Source organism: Saccostrea echinata, unplaced genomic scaffold, assembly GCF_033153115.1.
Source record: "Saccostrea echinata isolate AGI-Se365-2 ecotype Australia unplaced genomic scaffold, CSIRO_AGI_Sech_v1 ptg000015l, whole genome shotgun sequence".
Classification (NCBI taxonomy): Eukaryota; Metazoa; Mollusca; class Bivalvia; order Ostreida; family Ostreidae; genus Saccostrea; species Saccostrea echinata.
The window spans coordinates 6,395,150-6,417,272 of record NW_026889764.1 but is presented as its reverse complement, the minus strand read 5'-3'; the positions used below and the strand labels follow the sequence as shown (position 1 = coordinate 6,417,272).

Here is a 22,123-nt window from a genome sequence, read left to right as displayed (position 1 = left end):
ACTTAACTACTGTTCATGTAATAACATCTTTTTTATGTGGATGACACCACAACCAGCATTCAAAGGAAAATTTACAATATTATAGTAATATAGTATATTCAGAAAAAGTGGGGGGGGGGGGGGTGGCCTCCGCGTTCTACGGACCTGAAATAAGGGGGAAAATAATGATCCCTCTTATTTATTCTTGCAATTTAATGACTTCAAAAAACTGAAATTACTTTGGTGGGGAAAGTCCACTTCATTGTTTTTCTTATGCATAACATTCTATCATTTCATATTCATCATTTCATTTTCCAATTCAGCATTTAAAAATCCCATTGCTCAAATATGTTGTTCTCTAAAACCATGATTTTTTACGAAATACAGTTCATACAGCACCCTTTAGTTCTCTTATCCCTTTGCTCAAATGTTTTACAACATTTTGAAAGATCAAACAAAAAAGACGGTTTGTTTGCATGAAACAATTTAATTGCATCAACTATACAAAAAAAGTACATAAAAAGAATGCTGACATGAAATAAGATACACATGTATAAGCCAAGTGTAAATAGATAATTCTTGCTGTTAATTTTTAAGGTATCCAAAATAAGTTTATTTTCACAGAAGAACAATCAAGGACAATCAGTCAGTATTTGTGCAAAATATAGTGGCATTTTCTTAGTGCATTAAACAACATACAAATTTCGAAATAAAAAAAAACTCTTTAAGCTTAAAGCTGACAACCAAGCAAGAAATATAAATATCATGCAGTTAATAACTTCCTGTGTTTAAAATGCAACAAAAGGCCTTAGGCTTTGACTATTACCTGAGTATTATGAATTTCTCAGGCTGTGGTCATTTCAAAACCGCCTGGATCTAGAAATCTAGACCCATGTAACAAAAATCGTAAATTTTCACAAGAATTCTATATTTATTATCATATTGATGCAGCTGAACTCCTAGAAGTTCAAAAGTAAAGAGGATAAGGTATACTGGCTAATACTGTATAAAACATTTTAATTTATGACTAACTCTGCCTTTTCATGGGCCTGAAACATTAAGAAGCCTTCAATTAGAGGGCTAAGCATTAATTAAGATTAATTTTAGAGGTCCATGTTTGCTCTGCTACGAATATGGGTTATTCTAATGGACTTTTGAGTTTGATTAATATTCATAATCTTCATATTTAATTTTATGCCTGCTAGTTTGCCTGCTAGATGTTCACCAGTAAAGGATTTTTTAAAACTTCAATTTACAGCCCATAGCAAGGGTTTCGAAAGTAGGGGGACTTCAAAAAATATCTGACAAGCAAAAAAAAAAAAAAACATTATTTACTGAACCGACCTTATTGCAACAAAAAGGGGGGGGGGGGTCAACCAGGATATAAAGGATACTTTACTATAGCAAAATACTATACTCAGAAAAAGTGGGGGGTGGGGGTGGGGGGGTGGGGGTTCTATGGGCCTGTTGCAGTGTCAATATAAATAATAAATAGGTAAACCTTGCATGAACAATGGGTCATGAGCGATAAATTTCACAAATTTTGGTTAAAAAATAATTACTTGCTTAAATTATGCAAACAGCTGTCTGCTACATGTCCATGAAAAAAAATTTATAGGATATATTTTTTCAATATTCAGCTCCATCCTGAACCTATATGCAAAAACGAATCTCACAATTTTTTGTACTTAAAGAGCTATGGGCTTATATGATATGCATACCATCAATTGGCCTGCTGGCAAAACTTCTCACAAAAGAGACATGAATGTTTTTTATCATCATAGTTCCCAGACGATGTTTTTGGCCTCTAAAAAACTGGTCTTTCGCTTCTCTGACTGTGGTAAAACTTTGCTGACATCATCATGATCATCTTCACATTCACTGTCCTTTTCACTGTCACTTGCAAGTGCAGCTTGTTTCTGCTGCATTTCAGATTTGAGAGGCTTACTGGGCATATCTGAAATTATTATATATGTACATGTATTGACAAAAGGGATTCATTTTATTTTTATAGAGGAGGCCAATGGGCCACATGGCTCACCCAAGTCACAATGGCCCTGCACATTTCCCCCCTATATATTCCTATGCAAAGCTTTGATTGCCTATTATGGCCTCATCTTACCCATTCAAACCTAAGGAAGAGGTATGAAAGTTGTTTTTCCATACTTCAATCTGTTAGGCATGATTGAAACACTCTATTTAAGCTCCTTATGGAGATATTTATAATTTATAATGCTGGCTAATGAACATCATGTTAATGTGATGCAAAGGAAAGTAATTTATTTAAAATGAATTTTGTCAATTTATCAGACTGTGATCATGTCTGGAGAAAAAACAACTTATGGAATTAATCCTTAACTGTAATAAAGAAACAGTCATACTTAAAATTCAAGACAGAAATTCTGACATAATTTTAATTCACTTTAAACAATCTACATATTGTACAATGTAATACATAACACCTTATACAAGAGGCCCATGGTCCATGACACCTGAGCCCTTTTGCAAGAGAAAAGCAGAAATCAGTTCAGTATTGAAAAGTTTGAGTAATTATACAATTGGTGCCACCCTATGCCCTGTGGGTGATGATTTGAACAAACCTGAAACTACTTCTCCCATCCTACCCCTTGATGTTATGATTTGAATAAATTTGAATGTACACTACCTGAGAAATACTCCTGCATTAATATAACAAATCATGGCTTTGCTGTTCTTGAGAAGAAGGCCTTTAAAGACATTTTCTATATAATTCCATGTAAAAGTCTTATGCCCCATTGTGTCCCCACCCTTCTGCCAGGGGTCATTAGTTGATAAAACTTCAAGCTACATTACCTGAGTATGCTTCTGTATTAATATGACTTGTCATGGCTTTGCTGTTCTGGAGAATAATTTTTCTGGCCCACTCAGACCTGTTTAACTTTTCTAACTGATGTCAGTATTCTAGAAGTTGTCAGTATTTTGAGCAGTTTGTCAGTAAAAATGCAACCCAGCTTATTAGACATTTTTATATGAAGAACCCCTTGTTATACAAATGCTAAGCACTAACTACGCATGTCACCGTATGCTGTCTACTGTTGCTTACATATTTTACATTTGCCGTAATTATATTGTTTTTAGATCATTTTTGATAAGACCACTTCAATCAACAAGCTTCTTTATCAAACTGATTGACAAATTTTGTGAACGACTCCGATTTTTTTCCGTCTTTAGGGAAAATCTGTATATTTTCAACGTGAATCTGTAGAGCACATTTTTACTCGAAGATTCATGGGAAATCCTGAAAATTTATACAAGTAAACAACTCTGCCCATTGTTTCTGGAGAAGATTTTTTTAAAGATGCCATCAAATTTACACTTATTTTTGATTATATCCCCTTAAAATAGGGTGATGCCTTTCATGTGAACAAACTTGAATCCCCCACCCAAGAATACTTTGTGGCAAGTTTGGTTGAAATTGACGCAGTGGTTCTTGAGAAGGAGCTGAAAATTTGAAACAACAATGACGCTGGAGATGGACAATGGACAAACTTTGATCAGAAAAGCTTACTTGAGCTTAAGAAAGTTCTGTTTTCAGCTTTATTACCAAGATCATTAATGGTATCTTCATCACAGCTTTTTTCATCGCTTGAAGGATGGTATGATTCATCATCATTACCATCATCATACTCGTCTGCTTCATCACTTAAAAGTGGCCCTGTATCATATCCTATTTAAAATTCTAAAAAAGAAATTATCATTTTAAGACTGTTCATTTTTATTGGGTTAACTTTTAATTTGTAACATCCAAATAACATCATAAATATAGATTACCATTCTCATTGACAACATCATGACTGCTGCTTTCATTTACAAATGATTGGTGTAATTCCTCATCCTGCTCAATTGCAAAAGACTCTGTCAAAACATTCAAATTAGATATTAAATTGGAAAATAACACTTTTCTTAAAAAGTAAGATTCAAATTTATGAATACAATAGGGGTTATCTATTTTTTTTGCCTTTACTATGTGCATGCAAAGAAGAGTCCCATGGGCTACAACATTTCCCATGTAACTTAAAAGAAGCTTTTCTTAATGTTTATAAAGAGTTTTTCTCCTTAATTTTCCCATGCAAAATTGTGAACTCATATTATGACCCTATCCTAACTCTAAAGGGTCTCTGAATCCCCCCCCCCCCCCCCCCCCCCCCGGGCTTCCTTCCTCCCTTTGGCCATGATTTGAACAATAAGGAAGCTACAAGAAGGTTTAAAAATACTTTTTGTGGTCCAGTTGTTCTTAAGAGGATTCATAAAGATTTTAACCAGTACATAAATGTATGTATATATTTCAAGGTAAATCTTTGATCCCCTATTGTGGCCCCATCTACCTCAAAGGCCATTTTTTGAACAATTTAAAATCTTTATTACATCAGGAAGCTTTCACATAAATTTCAGCTCCTGACCAGTAAAGTGAGAATATTATGGGCTTTGAGAAGAAAATACACATTATGGTTTAATTTGACCTCCAAATCTTTTTTCTAGTACCATAATAATGTACTATACATTTATTAACTTGACAACATACCAATTTTCTCCTGGATTTTGTATGCTGGTGAGCACAGACTGGGCTCACAGTTTCCAGCAAAGTTAACAGCTGTAACTCTAAACTCCCACTCTGAGTCCTGAGGAAGATCGGTGACAGTAAAGAGAGGTCAGTGCAGGGGTACTCATTACACTTAAACCACATCTCTGCTCCCTTAAACCTCTCTTCCACAAGGTAGTCTACAAAGATAATCAATATTATCAACTGCTACAGTGTTTATGTGTTTTGAACAGAGATCAACATTTCCCTTTTTTTATTCTACTTTTAAATTAGTACCTGTAATTTTACAGCCACCATTATGCTTAGGTGGTTCCCATTTCAGGCAAGTTATAGAATTGTTGACAGCCTCTGGTACACCAGGTGGCAAAACCTTGGCTAAAATAAAAGTTTAAAAATGTGAAAGAAAAAATAATTGAAATTAAAGTACAATATGGTAATTGTTTTTTAAAATGTTATAATTTTTTCAAATATACTTACTGTATTTGAAATGGGGGTTATGGGACCAATCACATCACTAGACTCACTAAAACCTTCAAGATTCTTGGCCCGTATGTGGAAGTTGTATTCCTTGTCCTTTTTTAATCCCTACACTGATGAAAAAATTCTCAAATTTAAGTTTTGTAAACAAAACAAATTTCAAGAATCACTTTCGTAAAACATCTTTTCACAGTTTTCAGCCATAATATACTAATTACATGCAACAAAAGGACATGTAAATCCACTTACTAGTTCATAAGAAAGATACATGTGTCAACAAGTAATCAGTTACTCACCCTCATAAACACACTCATCTACTGGGTAGTCATTAGCCTGCCTCCAGTGGTGGGGTCTTCGTATTCTATGACATATCCTATAATCTTCTTAAAACCATCATTTCTTGGTTTGGTCCAACAGAGACAGAGTGACAAAATCTTCATCAATGTCGAAAACACTTGGATGTCCAGGAGGATCACAACAAGCTGAGGGAAACATTTAATATTTTCAAAATTTTTCAACCCAGTTCATCATGCAAGCACAAAGACATTCTTTTAATTGTATACACCAATCAATGCTCGAATCTTAACATATCCCTTCGTATTGAAACGAAGTCTTAAAGTTTGGAATTCATTTGATATCTAACAATTCATGTTCAACAGAATTATCACTTCACTTCAGCTTAGCTTCAGGGGAGAGATCAAAATTCATACACATCTACAAAAACTAATCAATCACCTGAAAATGAATTTCTTTGGCTACCACTTAAATATTTAGATGACTTGCAAAATAAAGTGGACAGACAGGACAGTATATATAGGTTGAACAAATAGGGATATACTAAAATACTTAACTAAATGTGCATTCTCAACCAAAGGATGACTGCACTTAATGCCTATATTTGGGTCTTTTTCGGTTGCTTCTGTTGCTTTTATATCTAAACCTTATTTCACTTTTGTATGTTTTTGAGAGAATCCTGTCAATTTGGAACCAAATTTAAATCTTAAAATGATTTTAGACTGTGATACAATAAAATGATTCAATGTTTTTTGTCCTTACTGCTTTCCAAATATAGTGAATTTACACTTATCTGCCCTTGATTGAACATTAGGTATGCATGAGAGGTGGAGCTAACATTCTAAGAATGGGTCTAAAATTAGACTTGATAAATAACAATGACATGTTTGGAAAAAAGAACGTGATCACTCTTTCCAATCTCCCTCTCCATTCTGTATGGCACAAATACACTTCTGATAAAGGTTTCAAAACGAAATTAACAATATGAGCACGTCAATGTAATTAAAGCAGACTTTATATCAATGCCAGATGACTTAACGTGTTCGAACACAATGTCCTAGTTAGCACAAACATGCTACCTTACAAGTCACGTGACGGAATTTAGTATTCACAAAGTTACCTGAGGTAAGAAATCACATGGTGAATTATAATATTCAGCATGTCACAATCCTTGGTTACAACACAGAGAGCAAATGTAAGAAGAAGCAGTTTTTTTTCCTTTTAACCATGAGCGCATGTTTGTCTATCAATCTCCTTTTGAAACATTATTATTTATGCAAATATACTACTGTTAAACGTAGAACAATAGACAAACATGCGCTGACTATGTATAAAGTCAGTAAAAAAGTGGGCGTCCTCATTATCGAATGGAGATTCATGAAATTGTGATGACCCCTGCCTTTGAAAACAGATTCGAACTTCGTAAATACACACTTTTATTAAACGTAATTACATAAAGTTGTAGATTGGATGTTGACCATTCTTGCAATGAAAAGAAAAATGCTTGTTTTAAAAGTTTATTTTGTTGCAAATTTCGCATGTCCTTAAGTGCAGTCATCCTTTGTGCACAGTGCACTATTTAAAGAATGTCCATACAAAGTAGTCAAAATACCAATCCCAAAGATTTTGAACTTAGCATTTTACAATTTTTTCCTCATAAAAATAGATGAATTCAAAATTTGATGAAAAATATTAATGCTCTCAAACTAGGAATAATTAACATTTTTGGTGGAATGGCTCTGTTCAATGGTACCAGTTATGGAAGAAAAAAAATGCTGCTGTTTGTTCTTTATCACAAAATACATTGTATTTAAAAAAAAAGTTCCATTTCTTTTTTATTTTAAACATTTTTTCCTTTATATTCCCACAAAAAACTTTAATCCACTATTGTTGTGCCACTCTACGGGTACCTCTAGGAACCATGATTGGGAAAAAAATTGTACAGCACTTTCTGAGGATAACAGCTAGCACATTAATATCACTTATCAATGTCCTGTTGTGAAATACATTCCAATGAAAAACTTCAACCCCTAATTGTTGCCCTATCCTACCCCACTGTAGATGCACTTCATTTATTTATTTTTAATTTCAAAAAGACAATTGAACAAACTACCATGTTATGACTGCATCTTATTATGACATTTTTTTTATATGTTGATGTAAAAAAAATATTGATTCCATACTGGTTCCACCTACCCCATTAAGTCAGATTTGAACATGCAAACTTGAATCTATACCATGTCAGGACACTTCCACATAAGTTTCAATGGTTTATAAAAAGGAGATTTTTATATGAATCAAATTTTCACTGTTTCATAGCTATTTCTCCTTGAAAAGTTGGTCACCATTCATTTGAACAAATTAAAATTGCCAAGTGGTTCTCCAGAAGAAGTAAAATGCTCCTGAGCTTTTGAGCAGATTTTTGTCTTAACCTGTATTTCCACTTTTGCATAATGTTTTAGTTCTTACAATAAATTTGGATTCTACAATACCAATTAAAATATATTCAGTTAAAACTCCATACCAAAAGCATTAAGTGAGGAAATACTGTATGTGTACTTAAAAAAGCAGGCTTCATATTTTAGGGGGCCCTTGGCGCAGACAACAATGCGCTAATTCATGAATACCACTAAGAAATCATTTATAAATACAATATACTGTACAGACATTTATAGCGCTAATTCATGATGTCGCCAACACCTCAAAACCCAGTGATTTCGCTAATTTTCGCTAAATTTTGAATACGCCAATTTATGTACACGTACAGTATATTTTGTGGCGGAAGGTTTTTTAGAGGAAAATGATCATTTCTTTCTCTTTCAAAGTAATTAAAGTATATTAAGTTTGGATTCCTATTTTTCCATGCAGCCTACACACAGAGTTATTCTGAGCCATGAATTGTTTTATGCTGGTCCTAAATTATATATCAAATAAAATATCATGAATTCTATCATTAAATTTGATAAGTATAGCAAATATATTGTGAAAATCCAGAAAAAATAGCCGTAATTTAAATTAAGCTTAAAATTAGCACTATTTTGGTAATATCTAAAAATTAACATCACAGACCCCCACTTTTAATTTTCTTCTCTGAATATATAAAATACTTTTAACCATTCTTCTTAAATTCAGTAAAATGTCATTACTTTCAAGATATTTTATTGCTTGTTAAATTTTTTAATGCCAGAAAAATATTTTCTGAGTGCAAAAAGGTCAAATAATTGAACTTGCGAAGTAATTTGAAAATTTTTTGTTGTCACAAATTTTAATACACCTATTCAAGGTGAAATAAGACTGCGTTTGTTCCCATAATTTATTTGAAAAAAATATTGGAGGAAAAACTTTAAAAATTGATTTATGTGTAAGACGTATTTACAGTGCAAAAAAGTCAAACTAAATGCTCAATACCGCCAAGAGAAGCACATTAACCCCCATTTTTTGTTTTGATTTTTAATTAAGCTAGGTGTGTAGATTCTAAAAATATACTTGATAAAAGATTCTCATTACTTTTGAATTTAAAATTTCGAAATTATGCTTTGTAAAGTAGAAATCTGGTGTCTGATTATAATCGATAACATTGAAACAGAAGCTGATTCCAAACATTGATCGAAAATGAAAATAAACCAATGCAAGGAAACTCACAACATCTGTGTGATAAATGTATACAGACAAGGAAACTCACTACATGTGTGTAAATAATGCACTCTGGCAAGGAAACTCACTACATGTGTGTAAATAATATACTCTGGCAAGGAAATTCACTACATGTGTGTTAATAATGTACTCTGGCATAGAAACTCACTACATGTGTGTAAATAATATACTCTGGCAAGGAAACTCACTACATGTGTGTAAATAATGTACTCTGGCAAGGAAACTAACTACATGTGTGCAAATAATGTACTCTGGCAAGGAAACTCACTACATGTGTGTGATAATTTTAAACAGACAAGGAAACTCACTACATGTGTGTAAATAATATACTCTGGCAAGGAAACTCACTACATATGTGTAAATAATGTACTCTGGCAAGGAAACTCACTACATGAGTGTAAATAACTTACCCTGGCAAGGAAACTCACTACATGTGTGCAAATAATGTACTTTGGCAAGGAAACTCACTACATCTGTGTAAATAATGTACTCTGGCAAGGAAACTCACTACATGTGTGTGATAATTTTAAACAGACAAGGAAACTCACTACATGTGTGTGTAAATAATATACTCTGGGAAGGAAAATCACTACGTGTGCAATTACTGTCCTCTGACACTACATCTGCCTGATAAATTTTAAAGCTAAAGATAGAAACGCAAAACGTTGACACAAATACTGAGGTATGTGACTAATGCAGAGATTATTAGATACTGTACGTGGCATGAAAAAAATTGCTGGCTTCACATCAATGTTGCTATGGAATGAAGGAATCAAAATAATCATCCCAAATTAAACATACATGTATTAGACCATTAGAGAGAATCTAGGTATGTCACTCCAGTTTGTTTACTTTGTACCCCATTGGTTTTTCTGAGTTGAAATCATGTTTTTATTTCAAAATGAAATGCCATTTCACATTCTTTTGACATATAATTCAGTCTGTCTTTAATTTGATGAAGCTTTTAAATTGGATTTGCATCTCATAATAATACTACAATTTATTCTCAAATACAAATCAATCAGTGTTTTGGAAAATCCTTAAGTAAAAGCAAAAGGCCACTCAATCTCATTCATTACAGTATGTCACTTCTTTTCATCCATGCTCAATACATTTCACTCTGATTCTTATTCTTCATAATTTCAATACTTTGCCGATGCTTCATTGTGTTAGCTATGTATACCAGTTCTTCTTACTTTTAAACTAATTCCAGTTCTTAACTACTGTAACATTATTTTTAAATTTGCAAATTAAATCTCTGTTACAAATATCAATTTAAATATTTTTGTTGTAGACAACCTAGAATTCAAGTAATGTGAGAAAAACAAAATGCCAGTAATATGTCTTCAATTATGTCATAAAAATGACTCTGGCCATCCGAACCGAGCAGCATCCAATCTTATAATTATGTGTTGATACTAGTGTGGTCAAATCGGACAATTTTTAGTAACTGGTTACTCGCTTACTTTTCCGATCAAGTAAACGGTTACACAGATGGATTTTTTTTTAGACCTTTAAACATCCTTGCTCATGGTATGTATTCAATAATAACTGTAATATATGTAACGTCATTACAATTTCCATGTTTAACATTTACATACTGGCCAATATCAAACGCAAATGCACTGTAGATGCATTTCATTTGTTTATTTTTAATTACAAAAAGACAAAATAAAGCTTCTAAATGAATTTGTTCTTGAATATCCTATAATAGTTGGCAATTTTTGCGGATGTCCTAAATATAATGTTACTTTAGTTTTGTTTCTGTGTATGTTAATTTCATTTTACATATTTTACACCTTTCGAATTTAAATTCTTTTAAAACATTTCGGAATCTATGCTTTTGATGGCTGTGGAGGCATCTTGTTTAAAAATAATCCTGTACTGCGGACTAGCACAGTATAAGTGAGTTAATTATAATTAACCCAGGTTTTCTACATTGTATACCGCTTGGCAATCAAAGCCATCAATTAGATAAACTGTGAAAACTAAGTGTTATCAAAACAAATCGGTCATGTTTGTGAAAAGCTAGATCAAGTCTAACGTTAAATAATGGTAAATAAAATGGTAGAGGTGTAGATTCATTTCTTAACAAAATAACATTTCTTTTCTACTTTTGTCTATATATCCGAGTAACTGAGTAGCAGTTTTACTATCTGATACTCGCATTGTTTGCCGATTAACCGGTTAACTAGGTACTCGTTGACAACACTAGTAGATATGGTAAAAATGGCATCACACAAAATAAAGATAAATTAATTATTCAAACAACAGGGAATAATACAGTAAAACATGCTTACAATAGCAAAGAGCCAGGGACCAAAATATTTAATTCTTTATAAGCATAAACTTTCCATTTACAACACTTTTAAATCTATGGGGAAGGAAATCACTTCAATGTAAGCATATAAATTCATTTTAAGCATGTTTGCTATAACAATGTTCTGGCTGATTGATCTGAAAATTTTATAAATGGTTCTTCAATGATGTGCACAATTTAGGAGACACTGCAACAAGTGGAAGCTAGACCACTGCTCCTTGATGAAAATATATCCTTGTTCATAACCTTATTATAAATCTAGCTTAATAGTCAGACTGGGTGAAGCCTATCTTTATGAAGTATTGATACTGATGGTGGCATTACATAAAAAAAATAGTTTGTGTCCAAAAACATGTGAATAAACATGATAAATATTAAATCCCTCTTTATGACATTATCATGAAATTAGCTTAACAGCAGACTGGGTAGTGCAACTTGTATAATTATATTTATATATATTACCTGAATTAATCTCATCATCATCATCACTGTCAAATGAATTTCCCATTGAATTCCCGACTAAAAGGGTCCGATTCCACTTCCACATCTGAGCTAGCCGTTTGGATGTCTAAAACATCAAAGCATTTAGATTCAACATCACCTTTTAAAAATTAAAACTGTCTTCAAACAAGAGGCCCATGGGCCACGATGCTCACTTTGGTCAAATAGGTTCAATAAAAGACTTACTTATAGACACAAAATATTACAAAAAAATTTATCAATTCAGATTCTGAGATCTTATTTTCCAGGTACAAGTCTTCTGCTAAATGTGTCTTTGTGTGACATCATATTGTAACTAGGGGATTGCTCTAGAATCAGTCCCAGTATTTCCAATTTGTTTAAACATCATTTATGTTAAAATTATACAAAAAATATTTTTTGGAAAAAATATACAAACTTAAATTTAAATACAGATCAATCTGGACTTAAACTTTTTTGCACAAAACTATAAATTAACAGCATATAAAATTATAATCATGTAAATAAATGAAAAAATATGAAATTCAAGCAATATTATTCTTTCTACATCCATCCACTTTACAAAACAAAACCACAGATGTTGAGAGTAAATCAATAATATAAACTTACTTTTATAGTCTGATATAAATTTGATCTCAAAACCTTTTTGGTCAAAGCCAGCCTGGCAGTAAAAATCTGCTTCTGACGAAGGTGACGTTCGTCTTCTCTGAAAACAGATGTGATCAGGGAATACATAAGCTTTAATTCATAACATACTACATAAATGGTGCCTGTTTTGGAGGATAACAAATGAAATTGACACCCTTTTGAAAACCATTGTTAACCTTTTGTTTTGTCATTGAAATGATCCCTCCTGAAATATTTTATCAACCAAATATTAGAAGTTTTTTTTTAAATTTTAATCAATTCTTTGCCTGTAATCAAATGACCACCAAAACCTGTGTTCGATCTAAGGGAAAACAAGTTTCTTGGTTGACTAGTGATACTTTTTACAAAAAAGTTAACTGTTTATTGAGTTTTTTTTATCAACATATAAACATAGGTAATCAAAGATTACAAAGCTCAATGAATGGTACATGTGTATCTATAAGTAAGGTAAATCTTGTACCAATACTGTGAGAGATCAATTATCAATGCAAGTTTGGTTAAAGTAGGACTTATAGTTGCATGGGAATAGACCTGCTCCAAAAACTTTAAACTTAAACTGTTTACTCATAAAGAAAATGTAGGTCAGTTCCAGCATCCATAGCATGTCTGGTAGTGTCCATCCCTAGTTTCGTCATCCATGCAAGTTTAGTCATAACAATTATTGTCATATAGTGATAGAGCTACTCCAAAGACATTACTCTGGTCACATATCTGAAAAATGTAGGTCAGATTCAGCATCAAAAGCAAGTCTTCTTGTGTCCATCTTTAGATACATCATTCCATGCTAGTTTGGTTCTGGTAAGGCTAATAATTACTCATCTGGAAAATAAAGGTTAGATCCAGCATCCAAAGCAAGTCTGGTAGTGTCCATCCCTAGGTGCATCCTCCATGCAACTTTGGTCCAGGTAGGGCTTAGTTACTTGGAAATGCATGGACTTGCTCCAAAAACTTTAACCTGGTCACTCATCTAGAAAAATTTAGGTCAGATCCAGTATCTGAAACAAGTCTAGTATTGTCCATCCCTAGATGCATCATCCATGTAAGTTGGGTCCAGGTACAGCTTATAGTTACTTGGGAATGGACTTGCTCCTAAAACTTTAACCGGGATGCCGACACAAACGAAAATCAATAATTATGATTTGCCATCTAAATCACATGTTCAATTTCAAGTGTGATTTACAACATTTTCATAATTTTATTCGGTAAACAAATAAAAAAATTTACAAATTCATTTTTAATGGACCCAAATTATAGCTTGTATAGCCACTGTATTAGTGTAAAATGTGCACTGCGCCATTTGGCTGGCCCCACAAAATGCAAGAAAGCCTGATTTTCTAGTTTGTAAGTTCATTGCAGTCTGCACTCTTGGTATTCGTCATCGAAATTAAATGATATCCATGATGTATCATAGAACAAGAGGCCCAAGGGCCTTAACGGTCACATGAGTATAAAACAACAATCCATAGAGGATCCATAGAGTATAAAATAAACTGATAGAAGAACCTTAATTTGTTGCCCAAAAGCAAGAAAAATAGGACGATCATGATCATCGAAATAATTAGTCTAATATTCAGTAACAACTCATAAATTAAGTTCTAATCTGTCCCCCATTTAGATTTTTTTCCTATAAGTTTTATTTTCTAATATGGCCCCATCCTACCCCCGAGGGTCATAATTTGAATAATCTTGAATATACACTACTGTAAAACACTTTTTATTCACAAGAACTTTATTTTTGCGTAATTACGTGAGACAGTGTGCTTGTGAAAATTTCATTCTCGCTTATATTAGTATTCCTAAAGATTATATAGAGCAAACACATTTCGTGATATTCTGTCTCGTTAATAGGGAGTCAGTGACTATCTCGCGAAAATGAAGTGTCCCGAAAATTTAGTGATCTACAGCACCTGAAGATGTTTCTGTATTAAAATGACTAATCATGGCTTTGTTGTTCTTGAGAAGAAAGTTTTTAAATGATCTTTTCTATATATTCCTAACTAAAACTTTGATCACCTGTTGTGTCCCCTCTCTACAGGGGGTCATGATTTGAACAAATTTGAATTTACATTACCCAAGGATGCTTCCATATAAATAAGACAAATCATGGCTTTGCTATTCTTGAGAAAAAGATTGTTAAAGATTTTTCCTATGTATTCATATGTAAATCTTTGATCATAAATTGTGGCCCCACTCTATATTACCTGAGGATGAAAATTTAGTGATCTACAGCACCTGAAGATGTTTCTGTATTAAAATGACTAATCATGGCTTTGTTGTTCTTGAGAAGAAAGTTTTTAAATGATCTTTTCTATATATTCCTAACTAAAACTTTGATCACCTGTTGTGTCCCCTCCCTACAGGGGGTCATGATTTGAACAAATTTGAATTTACATTACCCAAGGATGCTTCCATATAAATAAGACAAATCATGGCTTTGCTATTCTTGAGAAAAAGATTGTTAAAGATTTTTCCTATGTATTCATATGTAAATCTTTGATCATAAATTGTGGCCCCACTCTATATTACCTGAGGATGCTTCCATGTAAATATAACCAATCATGGCTTTGCTGTTCTTGAGAAAATAATTTTTTCAAGATTTTTCCTACGTATTCCAATGTAAAAATTTCATTGTTCATTATGGCCCCACCCTCCCCGGGGATCATGATTTTAAGAAATTTGAATCTACACTACGTGAAGATGTTTTCACATCAATTACATCTTTCTTGGCCCAGTGGTTCTGGAGAAGATTTTTCTAATGTATTCCCATGTAAAACTTTGATCTCCCATTGTGACCCGCCCTGCCCAAGGCAGGGGTGTGCAATTACCATCTCCCAACGCCCAGGGCTACCAATTTTAGAGGTTGGGCTATCATAAATCTATACTGCATTAGCCTGTCGGGCTAGTAAATCTGAAACGAAAGTATACGTATATTTACATCGACTGAACTGATATACGAATTAACTTTGTTGTAAAATCATAATCTTTAATTCTTTTCAACATATATGTATTGTGTGTTGCTATCGCCAGTCGTTTCTGTGACAATTATATTCGATAAAAAATTAAAAATAGGGAGAAGTACCTGACAATAACATAGCGCAAACCACTATTTGTTTTATTTATTTCAACTTAAATGTTTTTTTTTTTTACCTTTTTGTTATACTTATACATGTATTGTTTTCGGTAGTTAATGGGCTAGTGATGATTGTCAACCTCGAGCTAGTAACTTTGTTACTTCCACTAGCCCAGGCTAGTAACTAATTTTTGTAATTACACTCCCCTGCCCAGGGGTCATGATTTGAACAAACTTGAATCTACACTACATGAGGATGTTTCCACATAAGTTTTATCTTTCTTGGCCCAGTGGTTCTGGAGAAGAAAATTTTTAAAGATTTTTCCTATGTATTCCTATAATGTAATCTTTGATCGTCCATTGTGGCCCCACCCTACCCCTGGGGGTTATGATTTTAACAAGCTTGAGTCTACGCTACCTGAGGATGTTTCCACATAAGTTTCATCTTACCTGGTCCAGTGGTTCTTGAGAAGAAGATTTTTAAAAGATGCCATTAATTTTTCACTAATTCTTAGTTATCTCCCCTTGGAAGATGGTGTGGGACTTCATTTGAAAAAACTTGAATTACCTTTACCCAAGGATACTTTGTGGCAAGTTTGGTTGAAATTGGCCCGGTGGTTCTTGAGAAGAAGTTGAAAATGTAAAAAGTTTACGCAAGACGCACACCCGCACGACGACGGATGAAAACAGATACATGTAGCAATAGGTCACCTGAGTGACTCAGGTGACCTAATAAAATCAGAGCCACCAATCAACATATCAACATATTGACATCCACTGGCAAAGCAACAAACTTTTCCTCTGATGTGGTTCCTAACTCCAAAATATCAAGTCATTTTGCATGGCTGCACCACAGATTTATGAAATTGATGCGCATAGAAAATATTACCTTAGGCCATTCCAAGTTTTTTCTATGTTTAGCGTCCACCCATCTTTCAAATACCTCCCTACCTATTCGCAAAAAACACACAGACCAAAAAGTAAAACACAAGTCATTATAGTCATAAAAATGATGTCATTCAAAGGATATGATTCCATTAATCTAGTTTTCTCGTAGAAATATTTATTCCTCAGCAAAATCAAGGTATTAAATGCTTAAAATATTCCAAATATGGCATATTGTAGACAAATACTTAGAGAAATTGACAGAATTCAATGATTTCAACCAGAATAAACAATTTCAGGACTCCTGATTTTGTTTGTTTTTTTGTTTGTTTTTTTTTTATAAGGGATGTCAAAAAACCAAGGCACACGCGGACGCTAAACATAGAAAAAATTTGGAATGGCCTTACATGTACAATGAAATACCATACTAACAAATTCTAATTAATTATCTAGGCTCGCTCTTTGATCTCTAAAAGTTGGCATTAAAAAATGATTTTGGTTTAAATATATTTTATTCTAAATACTTGCTGTAATAGATGACAAATCTCCATGAAGTTCTAAAAACAGAAAATTAATTTCCACATATCTGTTATCAAGGTGGCAGGGGATAATTTTTCTTTTCAATGCCAAACATGTGCCGAGGGGGTAGGCATATGCATGAGGTCAATAAAAACAGATAGTTTGGGGCAGTTTCTTGGGTGCTAATTAATTGCACTTCATATATCTATAACTCAAAAAATGTGTCAACATATAACATGTAACCTATATATTAAAGTGCACATGTACCGAAAATGCACTTGGAGGTCTCCAAAGATTTTGGCTTGTTTTTCCAAGATTTGGGCTGCTGTCGCACCTATACAGCCCATCCCATTCCCGAGTGAGCAGGATAAAACACCCAGTATTCTGTAGAACAATGCATGCCCTAATGAAAATTCACCAATTGATCTGGGGCCATTCACCTTCCCTCTGAGATGCACACCACTGCTTCTCAGCTGAATTTCCTCTGCGACTGACCAAATGTCTTAGTTTCGCATTTACAACTCTATATATATATGCTAAGCATCATTGTGACACCTACATGATGCACATCATTTTTCTCAGCAAGCTCTGCTACACTGCACATGTACATGAATCCCATAATTATTCTATTCATTTTTCTACATAAAATATCACATCAATCATGGGATACCTCAGTTTTTAAAGAAATTTGACAGCGCATACTATAGTATGAAACTATCCCCTGCCACCCAATGTCATATGGCCGTAGTCAAGTCGTACCCAAGGCAATTCAAATCTTAACATGTTAACATACAAACATAATTTATATGGTTTTGAGTTGACACAGATAAATGCTGTTTTTATTCTCACGGATCAAAAAGTTCCTTGATAAAATGGTTTGCTTAACGGATAAAAGTTATGTAATTGATCCTAAAAGTTTCCTTTTATTATATTTTGCTAGTTGTAAAGGGTTATATAATAAATTTATCATTATAACAGTAACTTGATCCTGAGACCCGTATTACGTGTCGTTGACAGGCGCGGATCATCAGATCAAACTCGAAACTTCGCGTCTCATTTGATCTGATGATCCATGCATGTCAACTTGACATGATACGGCTCTTCGGATCAAGTTACTATTATAATTATATATATATATATATATATATATATATATATATATATATATATATATATATATATATATATATATATATATATATATATATATATATATATATATATATATATATATATATATATATATATATATATATATATATACTGACCTCTGTTCTTTCAGAAAATATCATAGGCTCAATTTCATTGAGTCAATAATTTGGAATATCCCATAATGCCCCTGATCGGCCGAGAATTGCAAAATTTGGTGGTAATTTGCTTTACATTTAGATTATTTTACAACGTATACTTTAAAATTTATTAAATATCCATTCCAATAAACAAAAAGAACAGATTACATTTATTAGAAAACAAATTTTTTACTGAGAATAAACATAGTTTGAAAAACTTGTAGTGTTGTGTGTGATGTTTTGGGCGAGTAAACATGGTTCTGAAGGAGATGCCTATCCCGTTAGTATATAGATCCCTGACTTAATGCATAGAATAATGATTATACGTTAAAAAAGTGTGTTATAAAATTTGCATTGTCTGTTTATGATACGGAATACAACAGATCTAGGGCCTATAAGTCAAAAAATTTATTTGTTTATTCATTTGAAAAAAATTTTGTTACAATTCAATTCCAGGAAATGCAGACTTGGCTCTTCTTTATAGTAAAATTCTGCGCCAGATTTTCATTTTGCTCAGTAAAAGTTACCTTCAATTATAATGCCCTGTTCACACGGAGAGTTTAATTCGAATTAAACATAAGTTACTGCGAATTAAATTTGAACCGCGTTCACACAGGGAATTTAATGCGAATTAGTTTAATTCAAATTAATTAACTGCACATTAAATTACTTCGCATTAGCTCCGTGTGAACGCTAAGCGAAGCTAATTCGAATTAAATTTTGACGCATGCGTAATGGCACAATTAAGTCACATACCACATGTCTGTGGACAGATATGGATACTTATGCTATTTTTTAGTGGAAAACAAAGAAAAATTATGTTAATCACTGAAATGTGCATAGACACTATGACAGAATGTAATATGGGTTTGCTGCGCATAAGGTGACGTGATTTGAAAATGACGTCATAATAGCCTTACTGAATAGCCTTACTGTAGAAATAAAATTTTAATTCCCATTAGTTTACTTCGCATTAGCTGTCGTGTGAACACAATTTAATTCACATTATTTTAATTCACATTATTTACTTCGCATTAATTTACTGTGAATTAAACTCTCCGTGTGAACAGGGCATAACAATTTAATGCATGTTACTGTCAATCAAAAATTGTTTTAATCAGTAAATCATTATGCAAAAACTTACATGACTTGCAGAAGTCAGCATAAACAACTTCACTAGCAAATCAAGATCCCATTTAAAAAACATTGGTAATGTAATGCAATATCATGCACTCAAGTGTATAATATATAATTTTCTTATCGGTATAATAAAACAATTGATACCCCATACGAGTTCCACATGGTGAAAAGAAGGACCCTTGACATGACCGACTTGCTAACCAGACCTGACCTCATAGTGGCCTTGGTCAGGTTAATTAGAATAATCTAACTGTGTCTTGGGACAGGCCCTCACTACAGTTAGAATGCCTCCCCTATACCAGTAATATAGCAGAAAATTGCAGAATCGCTCCGAAATGATTTTGGAGAAAATTAATGAAGTTGCATTGAAAATAACAGTCAAATTAATCAGAAAAAACCTTTTTGAGACTGTAAATACCTTTCATCTAAAAATTTCATCCATATAATGGAAGAATTCAACACTTTTTCACCAACATTTTTTACTCGTTTCAAATTTACACACCATGTTGACATTCAGAACTCTCAGGATTTTTCAGAGTAAATGCACTAAGTTAGAGTTATCTCCCGTATTTTCTTTGCTACATAGACAATACACGGAATGCATTCTATCATTAAACAGGGTCCGTAGGACATTTATCATTTTAACGATAGAACATTCTATCTATGGTCAGGTCAGTTCACCTCGTAGACCAAGTCTTGGGTCCGTATTTCACCATGTTGACCTCAAAAGGGGTAATAAGTTGTTAATATTGTTAAGTTACGAGTTGTCATCAATTTATATAGGGGAGTCAGCTTGTAACAATTCTCCTGGTTACGAATTTTGTAGTTTCATTAATATGAGTTGACCTATTGGGTTTGATCTGATCTACTCAACATGCTAGAGGTTCACGGCGATATACTTTTGACTTGGCGCTCCGAGGTATATAAGGAGCGTAGGGACGTTTAACCGAGGCTCTTACTTGTAGGAGAAGATCTGACCTACTGGCTAGGTACGATCATACGAGTTGACCAAAAACCCTTAAACAGACACTGTAACTTTTCTGTGTTTCCCAATCCCAAACAAGGATAGACTGTAATGCAGGCCCGACTGTGTTCATTGTACGTGTATAAAAAATTAATAAAACGGGCACTATAAAGATTATCGTTCCGAAAAATTGACACATACAACTGACCTAGTTCGAATTTTCTCAACTAAGTGACAACTTTCCAAAGTTCACAGTACATACGATGAACTTCAAGCATCTTCTAAATTTCCATCTTCAAAAGTAACAAGAGAAGATTTTTATACTTTAAAGCTTACAAATACTTACAAAACTGTCTTTCATACGCAATGCAGTCTCAGTGATCAGTTCATGTTCATGTTGTAGGGTGTTACCTTCGCTTAACTGGTTCTTGTGAACTTCCGGTAACCAGCACTTTTCTGAAAAATGAAAATCTTGTAATATGCAGGCAATATTTATGACTTTTAGAGTGGGACAGTTGCAAAGTATGATGGCAAAGGTACTTATTTTGGCCATTTTAGGGTGGGACAAGTCATTTTAACAACAAAAGACCCTACATACATCATGTACATAATCTATATAACTCAGTAACTGTAGGGCAGTGGCGGATCCAGAAGGGTGTCTAAAGATTAAGGGCCTGGGACACAAATTATAAATGCAATATTTAGCAACAACAAAATAATAAAATTTCTTAATCTTTATTCGAATAATTTTGGTTATAAAAGGGGAGTTGCCCCCCCCCCCCCGAACCCCCTCCTAGTAAAGGTCCCTGATTTTATTATGAAATGAGAAAAGACTCATGAATAGTAATTCAAAACCATGAAATAAACCCTCAAATCACAGGTTCCTCCTAGTTTTTGGACAATTTAGACCTGGCCTTCAGTGCAAAACTGTCAAATTAATCAATTCAATCAAATTATCAGGAAATTAATTAATCAATTTAGATTTAAAAAGTATGCTACATTTAAGATTTAGACAGTATGTTAGAAGCATATAATATACTTTTAGTCAAGAGTGTACAGGGATTTACCCTGGATTGTATTCCATACACCTTGAGGCTGAATCAAGGGTGTAGGGGATTTACTCTGTGTTGTATTCCATACATGTGTGCAGAAGGCCCCAGTGCTTTTTAACTATGCCTTGTGACATCACAATATTTTACCTTCGGCTCAAGCTGTGCATAGTACATACTAAATTACACCAGCTGGCTTACAATCAAATCTTGTATTACAAGTTAGCTTGCTGCTTCAGCCTCTGAGGATGTATAGCATACAATTTACCAGAGGAAAATCTCTTTACACCCTTGATTGAATTGCAGTGGATATATCCCTGCTAGAATTACAAGAAAAACAATCCATGTCATATTTCCTTAGAAATAAAAAATGTCATGGTCAAGTAAGATTTTATACAACTTTCAAACATTTTCAGGTTGCATGATATCCAAAACAGGGGCGTAGCTTGACTTTAAATTCTAGTGAGGCAAAACCATACATGTAGCAGCAAGAGGTCTGGGGCCGCCTTAAGGCCCCAGAAGGTTCCGGGTAGTGTCATGGGAGGGGGGCACTCCGACAAAAAATACAGTTGGAGTTTTAAAATGCAATGAAATTTCATTTGCTGTACTGGTTTCTTTATTTAAGACTTCAGCATGATACTACATATTGTAAAAGAATGTAAAAGAGTTAATAAATATAATGTTTACTAAAACTTTTGAAACGTTTAAAGGTGAAAGCGCATCTTATTAAACTTTGCTTTTATTTCTTTAAAACTTCAATTCAACATTATAGAACT

The 22,123-nt window shown here is 33.4% G+C and overlaps 1 long non-coding RNA gene across 2 annotated transcripts; it reads right to left on the bottom strand.

Moving 5' to 3' along the window:
* Positions 1–446: 446 nt before the first annotated feature.
* On the bottom strand, positions 447–20,720 carry LOC133187453 (uncharacterized). Of its 2 annotated transcripts, XR_009721191.1 has the most exons (10): positions 20,645–20,720; positions 12,393–12,489; positions 11,766–11,871; positions 5,332–5,517; positions 5,036–5,148; positions 4,835–4,933; positions 4,541–4,737; positions 3,790–3,873; positions 3,563–3,697; positions 447–1,936 (listed from the first exon to the last, which is right to left on the bottom strand). It is a non-coding gene; the product is annotated as an uncharacterized LOC133187453 (long non-coding RNA). The 2 variants fall into 2 exon arrangements; XR_009721192.1 differs by lacking the exon at positions 12,393–12,489 and having other exon boundaries at positions 20,645–20,710.
* Between the last annotated feature and the right edge of the window lie 1,403 nt (positions 20,721–22,123).